General features: G+C 34.2%; 1 long non-coding RNA gene across 2 annotated transcripts; it reads right to left on the bottom strand.

The window, feature by feature from the left end:
* Window positions 1-23,307, bottom strand: LOC128553111 (uncharacterized). 2 transcript variants are annotated; one of them, XR_008369256.1, is made up of 5 exons: window positions 23,102-23,307; window positions 18,756-18,894; window positions 16,923-17,050; window positions 6,069-6,198; window positions 1-1,575 (listed from the first exon to the last, which is right to left on the bottom strand). It is a non-coding gene; the product is annotated as an uncharacterized LOC128553111 (long non-coding RNA). The 2 variants fall into 2 exon arrangements; XR_008369255.1 differs by having other exon boundaries at window positions 16,923-18,894.
* Window positions 23,308-23,792: the final 485 nt, after the last annotated feature.

The raw sequence follows: 23,792 nt of genomic DNA, 5'->3' as shown, positions 1-23,792 counted from the left end.
AAATTTTTCAAATTTACTGGATATATACAATTTATGATAACAATTGAAATTATTTTTTGTCTAATTAATGTTTCTAAATTAATCAAATGAACCAGTGGTAACAGTTTCATTCTAAATTTTTGTTTTAATACAACCGGACATAATGATAATGCATTTTAAAGTTATAAAATACTAGTACGCAAATATGTTTTTGTAGTAGAAATGTGATACAATCAAACAAGTTTAGTTTCATGTCATACCATATAGCTCACATAATTAATTTATTGAAAACAATTATTTGCTTTACCAAAAAACGAAAATTTACTTCAATAGTTACTTTCGATTGTAAACTTGACCTTGATAGCGATACATATTTTAAATTAAATTTGGATTAATTTTGAGGAAAAAGACCGTAGTTATTGGATGGAAAGTTCTTTTTAAACAGGCGTATAAAAAGCCATCGAGAAAAATGTTGACCAGAGGTGTTAAGTCCATTGTTGCATTATTTACCAGTGACTTAATTGTCTGGTCAATTATCGAAAAGTTTATATTTTTGTATGTGTTTTGCTAAAATATCAAGCCCCACGATCTAATGATCAACGATAGCGTCCTGCACAATATATCAAAATTAATTTATCGCGATATGCCGTTAAACTTTCAGCAGAACAAGAAGACCCGTGGAACCGAAAGTAACTAGAGTTGCATAATTTCATTGAACAGCAGAATAAGCAATTCAACAGCAAAATAGCCGTATCGCGCCTTGGTTATTAAATCCTGATACTGTTCTTTTTTTGAGCTTGTGTAGTTATATATCATCTGCTGATAATCTCCCTTTGGTAAGAGCTAGTGCCAAAGATACATATTAATATAAAGTTTCCATTATCCATTATTTTACTTATTACAGCTTCTTCCAGATGTTTCCATTTTTGTCGAAATCCACTTCTTCATAAACCTGAACAGGGCCATTGAAAGCAGGATTGTACATGAATTTTGGAATAAGGTATTGAAAGATGAATTCCTTTGACGATATCGCTCGGTTGACTTGAATGGGGTGTGTGAGTACTTGGCTTCTTATTTCCGGCTTCGTAAGATTTATACACGTCTCCTCCACTGGTGTACCCTGTATACTCTGCAAATTTATTCTAACAATTTTGCCTGGAATCTTTGCGGCCCAGTCGCGTGCGACATTTAAGTCAGTGGTCATAGAAATATACGTCGAAGAATGTGTAGAACCGGACGTCATGTGTTGGGGCAATGTACGGGTGGATTAAGGGTCCTTGCAGAAAATCCCAATGCTTATATCTTCGTCCATACGACATACGCGGTAGAAATAAGGCTGATTCAGAATATTTAGACCTTGAAACCCATAATAAGTCGGTCTGACTGTTTGATAAGCTTTTTGTACATAAAATACATGAACTAATCCATGTGGTGAAATTTCTATTTTTTTACTCCAGTAAACAAATGGCAATACCACAGTTTTGTTGTTTTGTTCCGGCCAAGGCGTCCAACCATCCGGCCATGTATTAAAATGATTATTCCATTCGTCTGTAAGCATTAAAGACTGCATAGTCTGAATGTTTGTTATTGGTACACCTGCAAATAAAAAGATGTATCTAAATTGACTCCCATAGGAGGAAGACTATAGGTGCGCATTTGAATATGGTTTTAAATAGAACATATTGTATGGTCAGGTTATAGCAATTATTAGTAAAACTCCTTTCTGCTAATTTATCCACTTTTGACTAGTTATTGCTTTTAATACAGATCTCAATTTGTTCGACGTGATAAACGAATTTTGACATGTATCAATTGTCAAGGGGGTATTCGACAATAATGAAATTTACAAATATATTTTTTATATGAAATAAACAAATTTCAAAGAGCCGCCATACATAGCGAGACCCAATCAAACACTCACCTTACGTTCGTATATGACCTTTAAGCAATAGAACCAAGACCACCAAGAAAATTATGGGTCTTCTAAGGGAGAGATTTTGTCTGACATATGGCCATTTTGCAACATTTACAATCATAGCACTACATGGTTGTTAGGTTTGTGTACATTACAAATATTTATAAAACCCTATGAAAATGCTACGAAAAGGTCCGATGTGCATAAACAATGAAGTAAACACAGCAACAGAAATGCATAGAGCATGAAAACGTTCATAATTATGCAAAACGGGAGTTATATTATGTCCATAATTACTGTACAAGCCCAGAGGTGTTGTTTGATTAGCTGTTTAATTCTATGTTTCAAAATTAAATGTTTTGATTAAGTACTATTCTCGCAAGCATTCATTTTGTTATAGTCTGCCAATATCTCAGGAAAATGTGACTTCTGATGGCATTTTTTGTTAATGCTCGGATATAAGTATAAAAGTGGTCCTTAGAATCAAACATGAAATTTAAAAGGGGCTGTCGCATTCTAGGATTCCTCATTACAGTATAATGGGGTCAAAGGTCAAATGTGTGCATTAACAAACAAGAGCTGTCCGTAAGACAGCCAAGCTCGACTATTCGAAATATTGTCCCAGAAGCAGGAAAATATCACCCAAAATGTTAAAATATCAAAAGAGTTTTAAGTTCAAAAGGGGACATAATTTGACCCTAAATGCATATCAGAATTGTGGGACTTGATGCTATCAACTAGTTTTATAACCCCGAAGGCACATGACTGTGAAGTTTCAATTCAATATCTGCATTAGTTTTGGAGATAGTAGCTTGCATGTAAAACTTCAACAAGAATTTTCTAAGTCCTAGCGGGGGCATAATTTGCCCAAAATACATGTCAGAGTTATGGGACTTGACCAAGTGAGGTTGGTAATTGATCTAGAAAATGAAAAAATAAGTTTCAAATCTATATGACTTTAAGTAATAGCTGTATGTACTTGCACAAAACTTTAACCAGGATTTTCTAAGTCCAAAGGGGGCATAATTTGGCTAAAATGCAGGTCAGAGTTATGGGACTAGTTTTATAACCCCGAAGGCACATGATTGTGAAGTTTCAATTCAATATCTGCATTAGTTTTGGAGATAGTAGTTTGCATGTAAAACTTTAACCAGAAGTCCAAAAGGGGACATAATTTGCCCAAAATACATGTCAGAGTTATGGGACTTGACCCAGTGAGGTTGGTAATTGATCTAGAAAAAGCAAAAATAAGTTTCAAATCTATATGCCTTTTAGTAATAGCTGTATGAACCTGCACGCAAAACTATAACCAGGATTTTTTAAGTCCAAAAGGGGGCATAATTTGCCCAAAATACATGTCAGAGTTATGGGACTTGACCAAGTGAGGTTGGTAATTGATCTAGAAAATGAAAAAATAAGTTTCAAATCTATATGACTTTAAGTAATAGCTGTATGTACTTGCACAAAACTTTAACCAGGATTTTCTAAGTCCAAAGGGGGCATAATTTGGCTAAAATGCAGGTCAGAGTTATGGGACTAGTTTTATAACCCCGAAGGCACATGACTGTGAAGTTTCAATTCAATATCTGCATTAGTTTTGGAGATAGTAGCTTGCATGTAAAACTTCAACAAGAATTTTCTAAGTCCAAGCGGGGGCATAATTTGCCCAAAATACATGTCAGAGTTATGGGACTTGACCAAGTGAGGTTGGTAATTGATCTAGAAAATGAAAAAATAAGTTTCAAATCTATATGACTTTAAGTAATAGCTGTATGTACTTGCACAAAACTTTAACCAGGATTTTCTTAGTCCAAAGGGGGCATAATTTGGCTAAAATGCAGGTCAGAGTTATGGGACTAGTTTTATAACCCCGAAGGCACATGATTGTGAAGTTTCAATTCAATATCTGCATTAGTTTTGGAGATAGTAGTTTGCATGTAAAACTTTAACCAGAAGTCCAAAAGGGGACATAATTTGCCCAAAATACATGTCAGAGTTATGGGACTTGACCCAGTGAGGTTGGTAATTGATCTAGAAAAAGCAAAAATAAGTTTCAAATCTATATGCCTTTTAGTAATAGCTGTATGAACCTGCACGCAAAACTATAACCAGGATTTTTTAAGTCCAAAAGGGGGCATAATTTGGCTAAAATGCAGGCCGGAGTTATGGGACTTGATGCTATCAACTACTTTTATAACCCCGAAGACACATGTGAAGTTTCAATTCGATATCTGCATTAGTTTTGGAGATAGTAACTTGCATGTACAACTTTAACCAGAAATTTCTAAGTCTAAAAGGGGGCATAATTTTCCCAAAATTCATGTCAGAGTTATGGGACTTGACCCAGTGAGGTTTGTAATGGACCTAGAAAAAGAAAAAAAAATTCAAAGCTATATGCCTTAAATGATAGCTGTATGTACTTGCATGCAAAACTTTAACCAAGGTGTGACGCCGACGCCGACGCCTGGGTGATTAGTATAGCTAGACTATTCTTCGAATAGTCGAGTTAATAAACTATGCGGCTAATGCCGCTGTACACTCGTTTTAATTTCTTATAACCCCTAAATATGGTTTAAATTTTGTGTCTCAACGCCCTTTAGTATTGTGTAAGTTAAATTGAAAATAATATAAAAATTATATATATAATATATATTATATTACACAGAATTATATATATCTGGGAAAAGTGGCATGCGTATACTTGACATATTTTCTAATCTTTTTATGTGGATTAACTGCAGAAAGCTTTTGGAAGTCATTTTAATATCATTTCAATGTCACAGACATGTCAAAGGTCAAGTCTGAACTTTGGAAAACGTATTTCTAACGTTTTAAAGAAAGCAAAATGATGCATATATTAATAATATACTCAACAACTTTTCTAACTCCACGCCTTGTGTCAAATTTTGAAAGATCTGAATGTTATTTTTACACAATGTTTAACGATTATTTTATCATAATAAAACATAACATAGCCTGAATTTAATTCATTTAATCGTAAGGGTAACAATAAGGTAACCCTTAAATTGAAAGTCACATAACCAGTAAATTCCAAATCACATCAGTACACTCCGATCCTGTGGATTTAATTAAATCCAAATTATTATTCAATGTATACTGAATGTTCAACTATGTTTAGTTGAAATGGAAAATATGTCAGTATTTAGAAAGACAACGCGCTCCATTATTCGGCGCTTTGACAGTAAAATAAAGTTGTCCCAATAAGAGACCTCTACTTTAAAAGAAAGATTCACCAAGTCATTATTTTATATTGTACTTAAATTATATCCAGAGAGCGAAGATTACGAAAAGTATTTAAGTATAAAAGGGGCATAATTATGTCAAAAATACAATTAGAGTTATGGGAATTGGAATCAAATATGCAGATGATGATTATAAATAAATATCTTTAATTTCAATGACGTCCGCACGGACACAGCATTATCACAATACAAATGTAGCTCGAAATGAGCACATTGTGCTCAGGTGTGAGGGAAAAAAACATCTGTTTTTTTCACTACCTATTATGCAAGTAAACACATGCTTGAAAATGATGTATATAAGCTAACATTTATCATTTTCTCTACTAATATTTAAAAACTAAGATGGAGCATTATTGAATTTGAGGAGAGAACGTATAATCTACACCTATCAGTCACTCAGAAGAATGTTGTAATTTTTAGTATTGTCTGACTATGTGATCCCTTCACACTTTTCATTTTACATACTGTCAGGTTAATACCCCAGTCACACATACGGCGCGGATAGCTACGTCTAGCCACGGACAGAAACGTAGTAATCCGTATCGATTCGTATCGATCCGTACCTGAGCCGTACCTTAAAGTAGTAACCCATATCAATCCGTACCAGTCCGTACGGCTTAAGTACGGATCGATACGTATTACTACGTTTCTATCTTTAGCTAAACGTAGCTATCCGCGCCGTTTGTGTGACTGTGGTATTAACTCTTATTTTGTTCTGTATAATCATATTCAACTGGGTTCAAAAATCAAATAAAGATGGAAAAAAATCGTTTAATATGGTATGAAAGTTTTCCCGTATAGTTTGTGTAAACGAGCTGGACTTCAAACGTAGACAAATAATATACATATGTACGAGTATTAATTTAAAATATGCTAGGCTTCTGCAGGAGTCCTTTGACATTTAAACTTACTTTCAATGGGTCTGGAACTCATGTTAAGCCGTTAATTGTTTATTACACCACTAAAATGATAGCACGGTTAACCCCGAATTGTTGACCAACAAACTCTTCTATCCACTGCTTGTATAGGTAATGTTAAACTCTGAAACAAAAGAATACTACATGTATACTTATAAATATGGTTGTAGCAATACCTTATATTTTGTTTGTCTGAACGTCTTAAATGTTCGAAATACGGTTACATAAGTAATTACTATATTTTGTAGGAAGAAATACTGGTTGGGAACCTGGTGAGTTTCCGGACAGGACCAGTTTCCGGACACATGTAATATCCGCTTGATTTCCTTGTTGTTCATGTAATTGTTTCATTTAGATCATTTACATGTGTGTTCTTTATGTTTACAACAAACCATTCTATAACAAAGCTGTAAAATGTTAGTTTTTATGGTGATACCTCATCTGTGTTTACAAAACAACTTTCTGTCTAAACGGGGCACGAAGATAGCATTGCGCATGCGCAGTCGTTTACACTTGCCGAGGTATCAAGTGAGGAAGAAATAATTAAACTACATACTGATTGTCTGCTAATAACATGTACTACTTTTAATTTCATGGCAAAAGTTACATAAAATGCTGGGCTGTCGATTTTTGCACTAATATTATTCTATATCTACTAGAATTATCAAGAATTCGTGTAAGACGAAATTCGAGCCTTTTATAGTCAACCTCGGTTTGCTTTTGTAGCTGCTATTGAACGTCGGGTTATGTTTCATGTGCATTTTTGAAGAGATTAATGATAAAGAAATATTTGAAAATAGTTTAATTACTTATTTCGATATCAAAATAACAGCAAAACATTGTCAAAAAATTTGTCCGGTTACTGGTTTACCTTACGTGGAAAATAACTTCGTTCAGTGACCCCATTTGAGGCCCCATGGAGCCCATATTTTACGTCACAACGCGATGCTGATTACAACATCGGAAGCGAAAGGAGCTGAAGTTTGTGCAGTGTGGGCTTAATTTATGTCAAGTACTTTTTTTAGGGAATAATGGAGCCGAAATACGAAAATGTGTCCGGAAAATGGTTCCCAACCAGTAGAGTATGTTACATGTAGCAACAAAAGAGGTAGAGTAGAAAAGCTATAGAACTGTTCACTGTTTGTACAGGAAATATTAAAATAGAAAAAGTGGAAACTTCACATGTCGCTCAACACGACAAAAACAAAAATGCTGCAGGCTCGGTTTGATTGAGCCTGTTCATGGACGGTAGTGGAAATGCATGCTACCGTCCACGCCCTCTAGCCCGGGTTGAGCAGAACTCAACATTTAAACATGCTAAAAGTACAAACAAGAGGACCATGATGGTCCTGAATCGCTCACCTCTTCCCACATGACCCAGTTTTGAGTATGACGTCGTTTTTCTATTATTTGACATAGTGACCTAGTTTTTGAGCTCATGTGACCCAGTTTTAAACTTGACCTAGATATTATCAAGATAAAAATTCTGACCAATTTTCATGAAGATCCATTGAAAAATATGGTCTCTAGAGAGGTCACAAGGTTTTTCTATTATTTGACCTATTGACCTAGTTTTTGAAGGTACGTGACCCTGTTTTGAATTTTACCTAGATATCATCAAGGTGAACATTCTCACTAATTTTCATGAAGATCTCATGTAAAATATGGCCTCTAGAGAGGTCACAAGGTTTTTCTATTTTTATGCCTACTGGCCTAGCTTTTGACGGCACGTGACCCAGTTTCGAAACTGACCTAGATATCATCAAGGTGAACATTCAGATCAATTTTCATGAAGATCCATTGAAAAATATGGCCTCTAGAGAGGTCAAAAGATTTTTCTAATTTTAAACCTACTGACCTAGTTTTTGAACGCAGCTGACCCAGTTTCAAACTTGACCTAGATATCATCAAGTGAACATTCAGACCAACTTTCATACAGATCTCATGAAAAGTATGGCCTAGAGAGGTCACAAGGTTTTTTTTATTATTTGACCTACTGACCTACTTTTTGATGGCACGTGACCCACTTTCGAACTTAACCTAGATATCATCAAGATGAACATTCTGACCAATTTTTATGGAGATCCATTTACAAGTATGGCCTCTAGAGAGGTCACAAGGTTTTTCTATTTTTAGACCTACTGACCTAGTTTTTGACTGCACATGACCCTGTTTCGAACTTGACCTAGATATTCTCAAGATGAACAATCAGACCAACTTTCATACAGATCCCATGAAAAATATGGCCTTCAGAGAGGTCACAAGGTTTTTCTATTATTTGACTTACTGACCTAGATTTTGATGGCACGTGACCCACTTTCGAACTTGACCTAGATATCATCAAGGTGAACATTCTGACCAATTTTCATGAAGATCTCATGTAATATATGGCCTCCAGAGAGGTCACAAGGTTTTTCTATTTTTAGACCTACTGACCTAGTTTTTGACCGCACGTGACCCAATTTCGAATTTGACCTAGATATCATCAAGATGAACGTTCTGACCAATTTTCATGAAGATCTTGTGAAATATATGGCCTCTAGAGAGGTCACAAGGTTTTTCTATTTTTAGACCTACTGACCTAATTTTTGAAGACACGTGACCCAGTTTCAAACTTGACCTAGATATCATTAAGATAAACATTCTGACCCATTTTCATGAAGATCTTTTGAAATATATGGCCTCTAGAGAGGTCACAAGGTTTTTCTATTTTTAGAACTACTGACCTAGTTTTTAATCGCACGTGACCCAGTTTCGAATTTGACCTAGATATCATCAAGGTGAACAATCTGACCAATTTTCATAAAGATCCCGTGAAAAATGTGACCTCTAGAGTGGTCACAAGCAAAAGTTTACGCACGCACGCACGCACGAACGCACGCACGCACGGACGGACGACGGACGCTGCGTGATCACAAAAGCTCACCTTGTCACTATGTGACAGGTGAGCTAAAAAGCAATTTAGAGACATCCTCAGCTGTATTCAAACGGCGGTGCACATTTGACCCTTCAATGATAGACGTGTTTTAGCGTGTAATTCTATAAAAAGCGGCGTTTGGTCCCCAGATAAGTAATGGGTTTGCCCCAAACGAGAAAACAATGGGTAGAACAAAACAAACTGAAATTTAGAAAGGGGATCTGGGGTTATGGAGCCTGCATATCACAAGAACTATCAAAAGACAAAATTAAAAAGCAGGCACCATATCCAAGGTGAGATTGTACAATACCTAAGGCTATGAAAGCGGGAGTATTGAAACCACCCAGGCTGAGAAACTAAACAGTACCAATAACACGACATAAAAGTAGTGCTGAACGATCTGAGAAGATCGAACTATAACAGCCCTGATTGAATGTACTTAAGCTCTGTAAGTAAAAAGCACTGTACTAATACAGAAGCATCTCTTAAATGGGGTTCTGCTTTCATGTTTAAAGTGTTTCTACATAAGTAATATGTTCATAGTAAAAGCGGTACAGAAGCTGTAAAACTGAACTTAAGATTTCAGGAGGGTGGCTGATGATTACACCAGTAAGTAGCTCAAGAGCATTCCAGCTGATGCTGACATTACTCTCATACACAAATAAAATAAAAATGCAGACTAACACAAATACTGTTGTTGAAAATCTCAATAAACATAATATGCAGAATATAAACTATGAGTAATAGTTATTGTTCAAGGAATAGGTCTGCATTGTGTTTATAGACCTGTGAGGGATTTGTGAACCGAACAAGCTTCTTTGTTTTACACAGTCCAGATTGGTTTCGGATTTGAAGAAAGTTTGAAACGTGTATGTATGATAAAAACAAATAGTTAGGAGAAAGAACAAGACAATATATGTCACAATTTATTTGATACTATTAATATAACAAAATGCCCAACTTGCTACGAACCTGTAATGTTATTTGTCAGCAATTAGGACATGACATTTTGCATTGCATGAAAAATCCGTGCATATTTGGGAAATAGTCTCTCTCTGAGATCATCAATGTGTGTCTAGTCAATTAGTCAGAATTTGACGCGAATGGTATTTTATGGGGTTTTATGCCCCCGGCATCTACTGATGCAGAGGCATATTGTGATTTTCCTGTCCGTCCGTCCATTCGTTCGTTCGTCCGTCCGTACCAGGTTGGACCGTTTCGTCTACCATCAATACCCCTAACTAGAATGACTTGATACTCATACAGATGTAACCTGTGACCATTCCTCATCTTCAGACATCACCTGACCTCAGTTTGACCTTGACCTTGAACTTGACCTCGTTTTGGACTTAGGTTACTTTGTATCGACAAGGATGCCACCGGGGGCATCAAGCGTTTATTGAACACAGCTCTTTGTTTATTTTTTTTTTCTCAAGTTTTTTTAACTCTTTAAGGTATTAGGCCCCTAATAGTAATGTTTAAAAATGGCATTTGCTTGGTATATTCTTACAGTTGACCGCGCTTCGCACTTATATGCAAATTTTTAAAAACTTTTACCGTGTCGTTTTTTTTAAGAATTTTGTGTAATTTATGGTATTTCCTAAGGCTCAAGTAGAGACAAATTTCAAAGTGGTGGCCTTTATCCAATACGTTTTCAGAGAATTTATTATTCCATTATTTTTTATGAAAGAAATATCAATCTATTGGTAAACAATCATGAAACTTAAAATAAAAACAGTCAATATCATTTTTTCTAGGGAGCCTCGAGTAAACGGATTTAATCAGACAGAATTCCAACTCCAATATTGAAAAATTATGGTCGAATCCTGCGGGTCTGTTTTGAATTTTGCTCACTTCATTCAAAAATAACCTTGAGGCAGAAGTAAAACCTACCTATATTTCTTCCACAATATGACTGTAATCTAAAGAATGAAGGCAAAATAGAGAACTTTTACCGCGTGTGACTCAGTATTTTTAACGATGTCTAACTCTCCCCCTTCTGTTTTAGAGGTAAATTCACTTTTAACAGCAAGAAATCGCATATCAAATTTTTGTACAATGAATCAATAACAAGTCTAGAAAGAAGTAAAAACTTACTAGAAAAAAAGGAAAACAAGAAAAAAAATTGTCCCAGTAGGGCTTGAACCTTCGCCCCCCCCCCCCCCCCCCCTGAAAATTGCTGTCAAAGTAGGTTTATGGTAGGAATTGAATACTCTTCAAAAAGGAGATACTCTATTATGGGCCTAATACCTTAATTTGATTTTGATTTGCCGTCAAAAAGTATTGATATAGATTTATCATTACATTATCACAAGAAATGCGTATCATAATATACCCTGATTTGGCAGAATGAAATGTGCTTAAACCTGCGCGCACACCATCGAGAAGATATAAAAATCTTCAGTTTTCTTGACAATGAAAGTAATGAGTACGTCAGCCAATTAAGAGGTTTGTAGTTAGAGGCCTCTGTTCTGAATGACATGGCAACCATTTGAATAAACATTATAAAGTTTAATGTCGTTTTAGTTCTCAACACCTGATTCACGCGAAGAAGTTGTCATATACTTGTGGATGTCAAGTATAGAATCAATGAAACCTTCTACAGTGCAAAATATTTAATAATATTTAAAGGCATAAAAATGTCAACTGTTAGTGCGATATGAATTAACGACATTCAACTGGGTTATTTTCAAAAATACAACTTCGTTACTTATGTTCCATGTTGATTGTACAGAAAATCGTCACAATTTTCATTAGCAGACTATTAATCAACTTGGAGGAAATTTGTGTAGTTTGTATTTTTTACAATTATATCATTGTCAATATTTTTCTTTGTAAAATAAACTGTCCTGTTTCATGAATCATTCTCCACACTGACGGAAGAGTATGCCCGTATTAACTTTCAGACAAATATCAAGACATGCTCAGAATTGAATGTTAAAACTTTATAGTAAAGTGATGTTAGACCAATTTTCAAGATATGTAAAACTGGTCGGAAGTTTTTCACTTATAACGTACTTTTTTGTAAAATTGATACTATATTTATGGAGTCAATCACGCGTTCACCTAAAATGTCATGCACGGACTTCTCATGATACTACTGCATTGTTTCGGTGGCTTATGCATAACTTTAAATTTAATCTCTGACAATTGCGTAAGTGTGTCGACAATTTGGCTCAGTGATTAGAGCATTGGACAAGCATCGGAGCGACTCGGGTTCGATTCCCGCTAGTGGCACTTGAGATTTTTGTGTAGACATTAGAATAGGACAGGTCTGGAAATTCTTATAGACCTCATAAGCGGTCAATAAGGTGTTTATGGACTTCATCGGATCAAAGAAGCCGGTAGGTAATCATAATTATAGTAAGCTCTAACAATGATTTAAGTAGCTTAGTCCGCACATATAATCCGCTTGTCAATTCAGAAACTATACCCATTTAAATCGGCATCTTGCCTAGTTGAGAAAACTATGTGCGAGTAATAAAAACACATTAGGTGTTTTGTTGGTGTTAATATTTTAACCCATCGCACCAAAACTAAGAACCAGAAGGGAACATGGGAATTTGATGCAAAATTAGCAGGGTCACTGTTCTAATTTGAAACAAAGCGAGCCGACATGTAATTGAAAGTATCGCAAACGTGATTAATCAGGATCTACTTTTAGAAGGATCGGTATAAGGTACACTTCAGTAAAACTATGTTTTTCATCCCTTCAGGGTGTTTCAGTGATCCTATATGCCAAGGGAATATAAATGCAGTAAATAACAAGCTGCATAATATAAAGTAGTGTGAATATTAGTGTGCAAAGTACAGTCTTATTGAGTCCAGTAATTTCAAACTGACTAAATACTATTAACCTCCTAAAATTAGAGTCAGGAGAGGAGGAACCAGAATGCTGTAAACATATTGTTCAACTGCATGAAAGTGTTATCTATAGGCGCTTGTATTTAAAATGGTCTAAAATCACTTCCTGTGTCCAAATATTATTTCGAACACAAAGGTTATTACTTACATTTTTACATAACTATTAGTTCTAGAACATTGTTTCTGTGGAGAAATTCATTTTTCAAATCTTAAATATATCTATTTCAGTAATAATATACTCTAATTAAGTGATCATTAGCGTAAGGCACTATGCCCATTTTCAAGGTTTTGACAGGTCAAGGTAGTTCTTTACGTTTGTTTGTTTGTTTGTTTTTTCGTTATGTAAAAATTGTCCTGCTTTTTCAAAACTTTGGAATAGAATTAGAGCATTCGGCAAATGGAAAAAAGGTATATGGTGTACCACTACCTTAAATTTCTTATATATAGTGAACCACCTTAAGTAGCCTTAAGTATTTCTATCGGCACACGACAATGTTCTGGTATGTAGGACTCTCAATCAAAAATTACCTAATATGATAATGAATTACCTTAATCGATATCCAGATGTTGTGTTGAACTACCTTAAATAAGTCTTCCTATACTAAGCTACTGATGTAATAAATATACTACTTCTAATCGGACCACAATAAGGAGTGCGAAGTAGACCAAATATCTTTCAAAGTATCTTTCAAGTTCAGTACTAAATAGTATTGCAGTAATATTATTTCGTTTTAATTTACTAGACAAAATATTATATTAATTCACTATATGGAAAAAAGACTTTTGACCTTTCAGCAATGAAATTTACCAAACATGTCTTTGTATTTCTTTAATTCAAAAGAAACTTCAATTTATTCAGAATAATTAAACAATAATGTTTAAATCAAAACGAATACAAAGTATGAACTTTGACTTTGTGTACTTAGTACACTAATATAAAACACAAACACAGTTACAGTATAATACACCCACTTTCTGGCAATATCTATTTATAGACCAATTTTAATTTATACTAAAATTAGTTCACCACTGGACCACTGCTTGTTATGGGTATGTGGAAAATTACTGGAATGTGTACCGTATCTAATAAATGGGGATCCAGAAACTGAATCAAAAGCAGGACACGTCTAAAATTAAATACCACTGATGATAAATAGTATCAAAGTATTGGCTTGTTGAATATATCTTTTATTTGTTTAATGTCTGGTTTTCAAAAGAAACATTTATTCTGATGGCAATTTCAATAGTTAGGAGATTTAAATTTGGTTTGAAAAGAGAAAGATAGAATATTCATCGTGTAGAATTCTTCACCTGTTAGTTAAATACTGCTAAATCTATTTTACCAAGTTAATGTGACTTGTGAATTGTCTTTCGTTATATCTTTTTTAATAGCACACCAACTCGACTGATAGTGATATTTTTTGCACTTGTACTCTATTCAAATCACTCAAAAATCCCAACTGATTACTGTAGTTTCGTCGAAATAACCGGATTTTCTCTGTATTCCAAACTTATTGTTGTTGAACTCTAGACTCGGCTTTGTAGATCTTGCTGATTGAAAGTTTTCCTAAAATTTATTGACTAACGAATTAATCACTACATGCGTATAAATAACATCACCATATATGTGAAGTCTCGAGTACATCTGACGCCGTACTTATTATATAATGATTCTGGTATATATAGTGTTTGAGTGCTCTGATATCACAAAGTTCAGCACAAATTTCTCCCAGAATTGATTTAAAGGAGTTTATCACAATATTTTGTGCGCAGCTCAATCGCGCAGCAAGCGATATCCACTGTAAAGTTCAGAATTCGCCGCCAAAAGTGCATAATTGTCGGATATGTAGCGCACTCGCGCAAAATATATCCTATGTACTGACAATATAGGTCGTGCATCCATATTTTACCTTTAAAAATGATGGTGCTTTATTGGAGGAGTAGTTGTAGGAAGTGCTCGAATCGAATACATTGTGGACAGCCAATTTGAAAGTTAACTATTTCGTCCAGTAATGATGCAGCCTCCCCAAGTCAAATAAAACTCCAGAAAATCTTAACGTAGATATATCTCCTTTAAGTTTAAATGTGACTTCCTAAAAATGTTGTTATACTTTTTGTGCCCCATCCCGTTTTTCACCTAGTAAGACCAGAGTTATGGCCCTTGATAGTCAAATTGTACATAAAGGGTCTAAACATTTGTGTCGCATGTACCTCAAAATTATATGCGCCAAGAGTCATGAAACCACACAAAAATTAAATTCAGCATGCGAAGTTGTGCACCAGTGCTTTTATTTGAGGTTTCACTCAATAAAAACAGATTTATGTCCCTTGACGTGGTCAAATATATAAGTAAATTGGATGTGAAAGCTTGTGTAGCACGTATCTCAAAAAAGTATTTGACCTAGAGGCATGCAACCTTAAAGGAGCATTATTCCGCATGTGAGTAAGAATATTGGTTAAGGAACTGATAATAACATTGTGCAATTTGTTTTGTAAGAAAAAAAAAAGTTCATAATTTTTAGGTGGGTGGGGTAATGAAAAAATACTTTTGTGGGTGGAGTGAATATTTTTTAATTTTTCTTGAAAACAAGCACGGGTTGATATTATTTTTTTGGTTTAGAATTTTTTGTCTTAGTTCTAGCTTACATAATATAAAATATGGAAAAATTCTGTCCGCTAGATTTTTCATATCATTAAGAAATACTTCGTGTTTTTCTCAGTTTCAGATACTTTCAAGATCTGTCAAGAGTAATTTTTCTGAGTAAATATATCTATATGTTGACATTTTATGCATAGTTATAGTGGTGTTATAAATTCGGATGCATAAACAGTAACATCAGAGTGAAACTTCGAATAAATAATTGTTTGCAGTAGTTTTATTATGACATGTATGTACTGTTTCTTCAGACAAAAATACCGATTTGGTGTTCTTAATAAACTTTGAATATTGAAAAAAGAAGCACGGGTACCTACTATTTTTATTTTTTATTTCAACTTGTTATACATCAGTCGTTAAATATGCAAAGTAACAAAAAATTCTGTCCGCTAGAAATAATTGTGAAAAACATCTTTAATAATGAAATGTTACATGTTAATCGGACACTGCATTATTTGACGATCAGATGTATACTGTTGACATCTCATCACGATCTCACCAGGGTCTCCATTGTTTTTCTCGGTCTTATTTGAGTACTCATTACCAATTATAAGAAGGAGAATAATGTGGTCTGTTCTTTTCTATATTGTTCTATATCTGTTCTAACAAAACATTTCCAAATAATGTTCTCAAACCGTCATTTCTGGTTCAGACTTTGGAATATGTAAACCATAAATGAACAGGTATACTGCTTCACCACTCGAAACAACTCCCACACTCAATTCTGGTGCTGTGCTGATGCTTTTAAATGTATATAATTCTTTAGCCTTAATCTGTTGGTTTATGGAACAGTGGAAAAAGTACTGTATTGATTTCAAAACCCGCCTTTCCTCTTGAAAAATATTGTGCCAACTCTCGTTTTATCTCAATATAATGAAATTTCCGGATTAAACAATAATGAGATCAAAGTTGGGAAAACAACAAAAAGGGATGATACCAGCGAAGTGATATCGTTACCCTTCTACAGTACGGCACTATGCTCATTTTCAAGGTTTTGACAGGTCAATGTAGTTCTTAACGTTTGATTATTTTTTCCGCTATGTAAAGAATTACCCTGCTTTTACAAAACATTGAAATATAATTAGAACATTCAGCAAATGGAAAAAAAATAGGACCGTGTGCTTGATTTTTGCGAATTTTTCCACAATATAATATTATATTAATGAATCTTCTCGAAGTCGTAAATAAACATATTGCCTTTAATATGCAGAAATAAAATGTATAGGTCCTTGCGCTTGCTTTTGAGATATTTGCTAGGGGCAAATAAGGTAATATAAACGCATTAAAGAGATCCAAACATTTCAACCGAATTTAAAGACATGTTTTGAATTATTTAACGTATTTGATGTTGTAATATCATATTTTGATTTAGAAAAGATAGTAACGTTGCCGTTAAAATAAATTTACTCACCGGTTACCATTAAATATAAATAAATTGAATTGCCTTTCCGTACAGCGAATCCAGGCTACCCGGATAAACGGCGTTAGGCCATTACTTCCGTTTTATCAAACATGCAGAACTACCTCAAGCACATGTACCTGTGAACAATTAATCCTATTCTTTAGTCCGTAATTTAAAGTGTCATAAGATTTGTACAATGTATATGATTTAGTAATATCAAAAGAAAATGTCAAGCTTATCTTGTTTACTAGCACACACTGATGCAAAAACTGATGTAAAGAACATAATACACGCGCAATAATATATGCTGGAGAATCATATCTGGAATCCCGTAGTTAAAATTAGTAACAAACCAATAATATCATTTTATAGTTTCAGTTTTATAACTATATATAGGTTCTGAATATAAATATACATAGTTTTATATACGTATAAATGATACGTTGGTATCATCATGCGCGAGGAAATCTCAGGGAACGTAATTTGGGTAGCAAAACGAGCCTCGTAGAGGCGAGTTTGCTATCGAATTACGTTCCCTGAGAATCTCCTGAGCATGATGATACTCGCCGGTTACACACGCGTGTGTATTGTCTAACTGATTTATTGCATGAATAAAAACTGTAAAATGAACACATTTTAGAACAAAGTGCTCAAGGTGAGATATTGTGACCGGTTATGGTCCGGCGTCCGTCGGCATCCGTCATCCGTCGTCATTTGCCTTGTGAACACTCTAGAGGCCACAATTGTGACTCAATCTTTATGAAACTTATTTAGAATGTTGGTCTTGATGATTTCTAGACCAAGTTTGAAACTGGGTCATGTGGAGTCAAACACTAGGTCACTCGGTCAAAGCAAATGAAAAGCTTGTGAACACTCTAGAGGCAACAATGTTGACTAAATCTTTATTATACTTGGTCAGAATGTTTGCCTTAATGATCTCTAGGCCAAGTTTGAAAATCGGGCTTAGCCTAGCAGTTTCACAAAAGAAGATTTTTAATGTTTCCACTATATACATATAGGGAAAAGTGACCACGCTCCCTGAAGACAAATCTGTATAACTTGAACAATTATAGTAGAAGGTGACATAAGGACCATTTGTGTGAAATTATTTCAAAATCTGACCATCGGTTTAGGCGGAGATGTCGTTTGAAGATTTTGTATTTTTTAGCTCTGGCGGCCCCTGTGTAAAACCAAGCAAAACCTTTTGTACAACTTTGGTAGATGACCATCCAAGTAACAGACCAATTACGTTTCATTAGAATCCATCCGGTGGTTTTGGAGGAGATGTCGTTTAAACACAATTGTTGACGACGGACGACTTGACGTCCGCAAGGACACAGCGTTATCACAATACAAATGTAGCTCACATTGAGCACATTGTGCTCAGGTGTGAGGAAAACAAAATACATCTATTTTTCACTACCTGATATACAAATAAACAAATGCTTGAAAATGATGTATATCAGCTAACATTTATCATTTTCTCTATTAATAATTGAAAACTAAAATGGGACATTATTGAATTTGAGGAGAGAATGTAAAATCTACACCTATCAGTCACTCAAAAGAATGCTGTGATTTTTAATATTGTCTGGCTCTGTGATCCCTTCACACTTTCCATTTTACATACTGTCAGGTTTAACTCTTATTTTGATCTGTATCATATTCAATCGGGTTCAAATATTAAATATAGAAAAATCGTTTAATATGGTATGAAAGTTCTCCCGTATAATACGTGTAAACGAGCTGGACTTCAAACGTAGAGGAATAATATACACATGTACGAGTATTGATGTAAAATATGCAAGGCTTCTGCAGGATTCCTTCGACATTTCAATTTACTTTCAATGATGTTGATGGGTCTGAAACTGATGTCAAGCCGTTAATTGTTTATTACACCACTCAAATGGTAGCACGGTTAACCCCGAATTTTTGACCAACAAACTTTTCTATCCACTGCTCGTACAGGTAATGTTAAACTCTGAAACAAAAGAATACTATACTTATGAATATGGTTGTAGCGGTATCTTATATTTTCATTGTCTGAACGTCTTAAATGTTCGAAGTACGGTTACATAAGTAATTACTATATTTTGTAGGAAGAAATAGAGTATGTTAACAACAAAAGGGGTAGAAAAGCTACAGAACTGTTCGCTGCTTGTACAGGAAATATTCAGCTCTGTAAGTAAAGAGCACTGTACTGATGCCGAAGCATTTCTTAAAAGGGGCTCTGCTTGGTCGGAACGCCGTTTATGTTTAAAGTGTTACTACATGAGTAATATGTTCATAGTAAAAGCGGTACAGAAGCTGTAAAACTGAACTTAGGGTTTCAGGTCGGGTGGCCGATGATTACACCAGTAAGTAGCTCAAGAGAATTCCAACTGATGCTGACATAATCTCTCATACACAAACAAACTAATAAATGCAGAATAACACTGCTGCTGTTGTTGAAAATCTCAATAAACATGATATGCAGAATATGAACAATTATAATCATAATAACGTCTAACAATGATTTAAGTAGCTAAGCGCAATATTCCAAAGTCCGCACAGATAATCCACTTTAAATTTCCAATTCAGAAACCATGCCCTTTTAAACCGGCTGGTAATTGAAAGTGTCGCAAAAGTGATTAATCAGGATCTCCTTTTAGAAGGATCGTTATAAGGTACATTTCAGTAAAACTATGTTTTCCATTCCTTCATAGTGTATTAGTGATCATATATGCCAAGGTAATATAAATGCAGTCAATAACAAGCTGCATAATATAAGCTAGTGTGAATATTAGTGTGCAAAGTACAGTTAGAGCATTCGGCAAATTGAAAAATGTATATGGTGAACCACTTCCTTAAATTTTTGATACATAGTGAACCACCTTAAGTAATGATTCTAATTGTCACACGACAATATTCTGGTGTGTAGGACTCTCAATCAAAAATTACATTACATGATAATGAATCTTAATCGATGTCCAGATGTTGTGTTAAACTACCTTACATAATAATTCTTCCTATACTAAGCTACTTATGTGATAGATATACTACTTCTAATCGGACCACAATAAGAAGTGCGAAGTAAACCAAATACCTTTCAAAGTATCTTTCAAGTTCAGTACTAAATAGGACTGCAGTAATATTATTTCGTTTTAATTTACTACTGTAACACAAAATATTATATTAATTCACTATATGGGAAAAAGACTTTGGACCTTTCACCAAAGAAATTTACCAAAAATGTCTTTGTATTTTTCTTATTCTCTAATTCAAAGGAAACCTTAATTTATTCGGAATAATAAACAATAATATTTAAATCAAGTAAGACTGCACGAATACAAAGTATAAACTTTGACTTTGTATACTAGATACACTTTTATGGAAAATACAAACACTGTTACAGTATAATACACCAACAGATTTTCTGAAATATTTATAAATAAATTTTAATTGATACTTTCATTAGTTCACCACTTTACCACTACTTGTAATGGGTATATGGAAAGTTACTGGAATGTGTACCGTAACTAATAAATGGGGATCCAGAAACTGAATCTAAAGTCTAAAAATAAATACCACTGATAATAAACAGTATCAAAGTATTGGCTTGTTGAACATATCTTTTATTTGTTAAAACTCTGGTTTTCAAAAGAAATATTTATTTTGGTGGCAATTTAAATAGTTAGAAGATTAAAATTTGGTTTGAAAAGAGATTGATACAATATTCACCATGCAGAATTCTCCACCAATTAGTTTAATACTGTTAAATCCATTTTACCAAGTTAATGTGACTTGTGAATTTTCTTTCGTTCTATCTTTTACAATAGCACACCAACTCGATTGATAGTGATTTTATTTTTTACTTGTACTCTATTCAAATCACTCAAAAATCCCAACTGATTACTGTAGTTTCGTCGGAATCACCGGATTTTCTCTGTATTCCAAACTTATTGTTGTTGAACTCTAGACTCGGCTTTGTAGATCTTGCTGATTGAAAGTTTTCCTAAAATTTCTTCACTAAACGAATTAATCACCACATGCGTATAAATAATATCACCATATATGTGAAGTCTCGAGTACATCTGACGCCGTACTTATTATATAATGATTCTGGTTCATATAGTGTTTGAGTGTTCTGATATCACTAAGTTCAGCACAAATTTCTTCCAGAATTGATTTAATAATGAAATGTTACATGTTAATCGGACACTGCATTATTTGACGATCAGATGTATACTGTTAACATCTCATCACGATCTCACCAGGGTCTCCATTGTTTTTCTCGGTCTTATTTGAGTACTCATTACCAGTTATAATAAGGAGAATTCTGTGGTCTGTTCTCGAAACTCGTCCCACACCCAATTTTGGTGCTGTGCTGATGCTTTTAAATGTATATAATTCTTTAGCCTTAATCTGTTGGTTTATGAAACAGTGGAAACAATACTGTATTGATTTCAAAACCCGCCTTTCCTCTTGACAAAAATCGTGCCAACTCCCGTTTTATCTCAAATATAATGAGATTTCCGGATTAAAACAATGAGATCAAAGTTGTGAAAACAACAAAAAGGAGTGAATACCAGCGAGGTGATATCGTAACCCTTCTACAGTACGGCACTATGCTCATTTTCAAGGTTTTGACAGGTCAATGTAGTTCTTAACGTTTGGTTATTTTTTCCGCTATATAAAGAATTACCCTGCTTTTACAAAACATTGAAATATAATTAGAACATTCAGCAAATGGAAAAAAATAGGATCGTGTGCTTGATTTTCGAGAATTTTTCCACAATGTAGATATTAATGAGTTTTCTCGAAGTCGTAAATAAACATATTGCTTTTAATATGGAAAAATAAAATTTATAGGTCCTTGCGCTTGTTTTTGAGATATTTGCTAGGGGCAAATAAGTAATATAAACGCACTAAAGAGATCCAAACCTTTCACCCGAATTTAACTCCTTGAGGCCGATATCATAATATACGTGCTGCGGCGAGATAAGAATTACCACCTGATGTCGAAGAATATCATCTGATCTTATCATAATCACACTCGCATGCAGTCAATTGAAATCATACATGGAAATATTATTAACATGGATGTAAATCAAACTATACTTATAAAATCTTCCAAGTTTTAACAAATATTTATATATATCCACTTTCGTCCGTAACTTATATCCAAACAGAATACAAAATGTAATAATTTCACTTCGAAACATTCACCATTTTTACACACCTATTGCGTTTAATAAATATTTGAACATTTCCGATTTTATTACTTTTTTTCACATGTAAACACATTAAATTCCAATAAATATAAATGCATTATTATTGCAGAGTATTTACATCAGCATTACTCAAAATTAACACCCTTTTTTGAGGGAATATCGATGGTTTGTTTGATGTATAATTAATTTCTAAACATGTACACAAACGTTGTGTGACACGCACTGAGACAGTTAAGTTGTAACATTTACACCCATCTTTGAAGAATTATTAAATTTACAAAAAGCGTTTACTTACACACATTGTTGTGTATGAAACATGTTTTGCTGTGTTATTTTTAACCATTTTAATTTAATACGATGTAAGTGTACGAATATTTCAGCTTTCTAAAACTTAACATTTTCCGAGCATTCATTTCTCTGATAATGAAATTTCATCGTCAGAATCATCATCCGACGAAACTGATACGTCACAATTAGCATGATAATAAATGTTTTATTCAATGTAAGAAAAATCTCTGGCAGCCGACATTTTTTTAATCTTTTAAAATACTGTATGAACGAAACACAGCGGAGTTCGTCTTTTTTATTTCCTTTACTGCATATTTACAAAAATTTATTTTAACAAGGAAACTAATTATAAGCAAAATTAATAATTAAATCATCTAAGAAATAATAGCCGGTATGCAAAATAGTTTTGCTTTTATCAGAATTATCAAAAATTTACAAGTACGTGACGCAATCAGCATGATCTTGGTGCCGCGACTATACTCGTCAATCGCCGTCCTGGGGAGTCCTGATAACGCGCGTATAGTCGGATATCGACGCTACAGGGGTAAAAAATATAGCGCCTTTAGTCGCATTTCGGCCCCAAGGAGTTAAAGACATGTTTTGAATTTTTTAACGTGTCTGATGTTGTAATATCATATTTTGATTTAGAGAAGATAGTAACGTTGCCGTTAAAATAAATTTACTCACCGGTTACCATTAAATATAAATAAATAGAATTGCCTTTCCGTACGGCGAATCCAGGCTACCCGGATAAACGGTTTTAGGCCATTACTTCCGTTTTATCAAACATGCAGAACTACCTTCTGTACATGTACCTGTGGACAATTAATCCAATTCTTTAGTCCGTAATTTATTCTTTAGTCCGTAATTTAAAGTGTCATAAGATTTGTACAATGTATATGATTTAGTAATATCAAAGAAACTGTCAAGCTTACCTTATTTACTAGCACACACTGATGCAAAAACTGATGTAAAGAACATAATACACGCGCAATAATATATGCTGGAAAATGATATCTGGAATCCCGTGGTTACAATTAGTAACAAACCAATAATATCTTATTATAGATTCAGTTTTATAACTATATATAGATTCTGAATATAAATATACATAGTTTTATATACGTATAATAGATGATACATATAAGTTAGATAATACATACAAATATGTTACCGGCTGGTATCATCATGCGCGAGGAAATCTCAGGGAACGTAATTTGGGTAGCAAAACGAGCCTCGTAGAGGCGAGTTTGCTATCGAATTACGTTCCCTGAGATTCTCCTGAGCATGATGATACTCGCCGGTTACACACGCGTGTGTATTGTCTAACTGATTTATTCCATGAATAAAAACAGTAAAAGGAACACATTTTAGAACA

This window comes from Mercenaria mercenaria, unplaced genomic scaffold, assembly GCF_021730395.1.
Source record: "Mercenaria mercenaria strain notata unplaced genomic scaffold, MADL_Memer_1 contig_3487, whole genome shotgun sequence".
NCBI classification, from domain to species: domain Eukaryota; kingdom Metazoa; phylum Mollusca; class Bivalvia; order Venerida; family Veneridae; genus Mercenaria; species Mercenaria mercenaria.
This window is presented reverse-complemented; position numbering and strand designations above follow the sequence as displayed.